The 5,018-nt window shown below is 50.8% G+C and overlaps 1 pseudogene; it reads right to left on the bottom strand.

Annotated features, from left to right (window-relative positions):
* Positions 1–3,371: 3,371 nt before the first annotated feature.
* LOC129498449 (glyceraldehyde-3-phosphate dehydrogenase-like) lies at positions 3,372–4,324 on the bottom strand (annotated as a pseudogene).
* Positions 4,325–5,018: the final 694 nt, after the last annotated feature.

The raw sequence follows: 5,018 nt of genomic DNA on the forward strand, positions 1-5,018 counted from the left end.
CAATTACCTCCTCTAATATTGCTCTCAACTGTCGGCCCTGACTGACGAAAGTGGATGAGGTTTAGTTAAGGTCTGGGAAAACACTCTTTTAATAAAAGCCATTCCCATCTCTACGATCACCTCCCTCCCTCAGACCTTTTCATTTGTTTTCTGGAAAGATAAGGCCTGGTGAAGGAAAGCTAAAAAGTGCTGCTGAACTTGGACGTTCCCGACACCACCGTTTACCCACTAAAACCTCTCGCAGCGAGTGCACGTGTGTGTGCGTGTGTACATGTGTGTGTGCCCGCAATTTGCATTTGAAATCAGGAGAATCGGTTTGGGTCCTCGGGCAGGTCTTTCCCACAAAGGAGAAGAGGTGATTTGAAGAAGTTAAACCGGGGCCTTATTGGGTTCAGACCGTATTTGGTGTTCCGAGGCAAAAGAAAGGTCTGCGGGGGTGCTCCCCTCCGGGTCCCCTGCTGGCTGGGGAGGCCTTGGCTCCTCCAGGAGGATGCACCGCGAACCTGGGCCCAAGGAGCAGTAGGGGGAAGCCTTCTCCTTCCCACAGATGCAGAAGGTTGGCTGCAGGTGGCCTGCGGGTGGCCTGCGGGTGGCCTGCGGGTGGCCTGCCCCCAGAGCACCAGAATCAGCAGACTGAGGAGTGGAACTCCTGCAGGGCGGCCCCCAGGGGGGACGGGGTGCACCTAGCAACATGCTCCCCACCGCCTCCATCCCCCTGCCCATTCCTTGTTCAGAGGAACCCCAGGGTCACCTAGGAGGAAGGAAAACCCATCAGTGAGGACGACGCCCCACTTAGGAGCGCGGCCTGGAAGCCTCAAGTGGGAACTGAGGGAGGATGTCCTTAGAAAGACTGAGGACTGTGCGGATTGGACCGTGTCCCCGTCTTTGGAAAGGCCTGCCACTCGCTGTGCATGCAGATCGCGGCCCCGGCCGGTGCCTCGGGCTGGTGGCGAGGCCGCAGGTTGCCGGGGGCGCAGGAGGGAGGGACGAGGGGGGTGTGGGAGACAGGGGGGCTGCTCCCTCCCTTATCGGAGAAGGAGGTAGCTCTCGCCTGTGTTGGCACTCCGTTCTCGTAACACGATTTGTCGTGTGATCAGGGCTACACAGTTTTAATAGTGGCAGTAGCATGGCAAGGTTATTCCTGTGCGGTTTTAATAAAGAACAAAGGGCCGTGCTGCAGAGGACGTGAAATTATCTAGGATTTTATTTATTTTTATTTTTTAAAAAATATTTTATTTATTTATTCATGAGAGACAGAGAGAGAGAGAGAGAGAGAGAGAGAGAGGCAGAGACACAGGCAGAGGGAGAAGCAGGCTCCATGCAGGAAGCCCAATGTGGGACTCAATCCTGGACCTCCGGGATCATGCCCTGAGCCAAAGGCCGACGTTCAACCGCTGAGCCACTCAGGCGTCCCTATCTAGGATTTTAGAACCAGGTTTTAGAACCATGTTCCTCTTTTTCAAGTATCTGCAGACTGTTTACTAAAAACCAAAAACCAAAAAAACACACACCCCCAGAGACAAATCCACCCCTACGTGGTCCCCACTGCAACGCACTGACGTGGAGAGTCCCCATCCCATTAACACCGTGTTTGTCTCCTGTAGGGGCTGCAGGGAATGTCAGCGAGGGGCAGGTGGGATCAGCAGTCTGACCCTGCAGACATGTATTGTGCTCCTGCTGTGTGCCAAGAGAGGAGATGTGCAAGTGTGCAAGCGGGAGGTGGAAAGGCTCACCATCGAGGAGCCCTGGCCTGGAGGGGGAGATGGGATTTCAGCCCACGGAGGCGAAATGCTGTCGTGCTGCGAGGAGGTGAGTCCACAGAGGAGAGGAGGAGAGAGTGAAATGTGGCGAGGTCAAGGATGGCTTTCTGGAAGAAAGACATGCTCCGGCTTCCTACCTAAGTGACTCCTTCCTGGGCAGGCTTCACAGGTACTCAAAAGCCCCTGCTCTGTGTCCCAGGGAGGACACAAATTGGGTGGGAAGCAGTGTCTCCCATAGGGCACTGACAGTCCAGTGATGCAGGTGGCATGTGCACAGATAGTGGCATTACGGAGGGGCTGACAGGGCTGGCAGGACGGCACTGCCGGGCCACGGACCAAGGAGGGGTGACCTGGCTGCAGTTCTCCGGATTACCAGGGGCTCACCTGTTTGTCCTGTGCTGATAGCCACTGGTTACATTGTGCTTTTCCCATACCAGGCCTGGCTCTAAGTATTCTGGACAGAGCAACACACGTCATCCTCGCACCACCCTAAATGAGAACGTGAAGGCAGAGAGAAGTGTCTGGAAGCACAGTTGGGGCCAGGACCTGAATCTTGGCTGTCTGGCTCCTGAGTCCTTACTTGTCACCCCTCACTATGCACCTTCCAATGGAGAACAAGCTTCATTCTGACCTTTCTTTAGGGGGAGGTGACTGAGCCCACTGTCTGATCTGGCTTCTGGGAAGAAGGCTGAAGAAACTTCCAAAGAATTTGGAGAGGGGATTTTTTTTTTTTTAAGTTGTGGACTCCTGCTCCCAACCCCCACCCTGCCACATAACAGTCACATGTGCGTTCACGCCTACAACTGCCCCCTTGGGTCTCAACTCTGCCTTTGCAACAAAATCACCCACAGCTTTAAATAAAATACAGCTGCTGAGGCCCCTTCCCGGATATACTAAATAATCATATCTGGGAGCAGACCTTGAGCATATGTTTTTTCCATTTTTTAAGAAAATTAAATGACATGCAAGCCTGAAGTAAAAACTCACAAGATAGAAAACAAAGTCAAGGGCAGCCCGGGTGGCTCAGCGGTTTAGCGCCGCCTTCAGCCCAGGGCATGATCCTGGAGACCCAGGATCGAGTCCCGTGTTGGGCTTCTTGCATGGAGCCTGCTTCTCCCTCTGCCCATGTCTCTGCCTCTCTCTCTCTCTCTGTCTCTGTCTCTCATGCATAAATAAATAAATAAATAAATAAATAAATAAATAAACCCCTTCCATCCAGCTGTCAGTCCTTCCTTCCAAAGGCAAACATTTCCAACAATGACTTGTGATCTATTTCCTTCCAGAAAGAAATGATCATATATACCTATTTGTTATTTTTCTCTCTTCCCCTCTTTTTTTTTTTTTTTTTTTTTTGGCTAGGTACATTGTCCTTTATTGATGGTACATGACAAAGAAGGGCAGGGCTCTCCAATCCCCTCATCTTCAGGGCACATGGGATGGAAACTGTGCAGAGGTCGGGAGATTCTCATTATGTTGGGGGATGAGTTGGGGCAAGGACTTCCTAGCAGCTGAAGACCCCTCACTTCCTCTTGCTCTCACTGGAGCTGGTGGTCCAAGGGGTTCTTACTCTTTGGAGGCCATGTAGACCACAAAATCTATCACCCAGTGGCTTTAGCCAAATTCATTATTGTGTTAGAAAATGAGCTTGACAAAGTGGCCCTCGAGGGCAATGCAGTCCCAAGCATCGAAGGTGGAAGAGTGGGTGTCACTGATGAAGTCATAGGAGACAAGCTGGTCCTCAGCATAGCCCAGGATGCCCTTGAGGGGGGACTCAGATGCCTGCTTTACCACCTTCTTCATGTCATATTTGGCAGCTTTCTCCAGGTGGCAGGTCAGATCTATGACTGACATGTTAGAGGTGGAGACATGGACAGCCATACCAGTGAGCTTCCTATTCAGTACAAGGATGATCTTGCCTACAGCCTTGACAGCACCAGTAGAAGCAGGGATGATGTTCTGGGTAGCCCCTTGGCCATCACACCACAGGTTTCCAAAGGGGCCATCGACAGTCTTCAGGGTGCCAGTGATGGCATGGACTATGGTCATGAGTCCCTCCATTATGCCAGAGTTGTCATGGATGACCTTGGCCAGAGGGATCAAGCATTTGGTGGTATAGGAAGCATTGCTGACATTCTTGAGAGAATTGTCATATTTCTCATGGTTCATGCCCATCACAAATATGGGGGCATCAGCAGGGCAGAGATGATGACCCTCTTATATCTACCCTTCAAACGAGTGCCAACATCTCCATGGTGGTGAAGACACCAGTAGACTCCACAACATACTCAGCACTAGCATCTCCCTGTGATGTTGGTGGGAACTTTCTCTTAGAAGATGGAGATGGACTTTCTATTGATGACAGGTGTCCCATTCTCAGCCTTGACTGTGCCATTGATTTTTGTCATGGGTGGAATCATACTGGAACATGTAGACCATGTATTTGAGGTCAATGAAAAGGGATCACTGGTGGTGAAAATATCCACTTTGCCAGAGTTAAAATTAAAAGCAGCCCTGGTGGCCAGATGCCCAATATGGCCATATCCATTCATTCTCACCTTCACCATCATGTCTTAGGGATGCAGCTGGCACTGCACAAGAAGATGCTGCTGTCTGTTGAATGGGGAGGAGCACAGAGCTCCCATCTATTATTTTTTACCTTCTGTAGATGATTGTGATGAATAGTCAGGTGAGAATTTCTGACCTGGGCCCTGTTCTGTCCACCTCAGAGATGGTTCTTCTGAGGGAAAAGAGGGCAGGAAGAGGGAGGCTTAGGAAGTGGAGAGCTTTCTGAGTAGATGCAGTAGGAGAGCCAAGGGGCAGAGCCCAGCGAGAGCCTCCTCAGGGCAGCATACTGCTGTAGAGGGAAAGAGGTGACAATTCCTCTATCACACACTGGGTACTGATTGCTAAGAGAGGCACAGGAGCAAGACATAGTCAGAAGTGAGTGGGGATCAATAAGAAAATGCCTTCCAGAGAAGACTTGAGTCTCAAAAATGAAAGGAAAGGGTATTTGGGGTGGAAAGAATGGGATGGGATGTGGTTGCTCATTAACCCATGTATTCCAGGTATTTTTTTCTTTGGTCCTTTGGGATGCAGTAGGTATAATTACAAGAATATACCCTGTGGTGTCAGACTGCCCTGGATCTCAGGGGTTGAATATGTAGTAGGTGTGGTGACACACTGGGGAGAGAAACACAAAGGAGACATGTCCTTAAGTTCAGTCTCTGGGGACGATGGATCTCCAGAAACCCAATTGCA

This window comes from Nyctereutes procyonoides, unplaced genomic scaffold (genome assembly GCF_905146905.1).
Source record: "Nyctereutes procyonoides isolate TBG_1078 unplaced genomic scaffold, NYPRO_anot_genome, whole genome shotgun sequence".
Classification (NCBI taxonomy): Eukaryota; Metazoa; Chordata; class Mammalia; order Carnivora; family Canidae; genus Nyctereutes; species Nyctereutes procyonoides.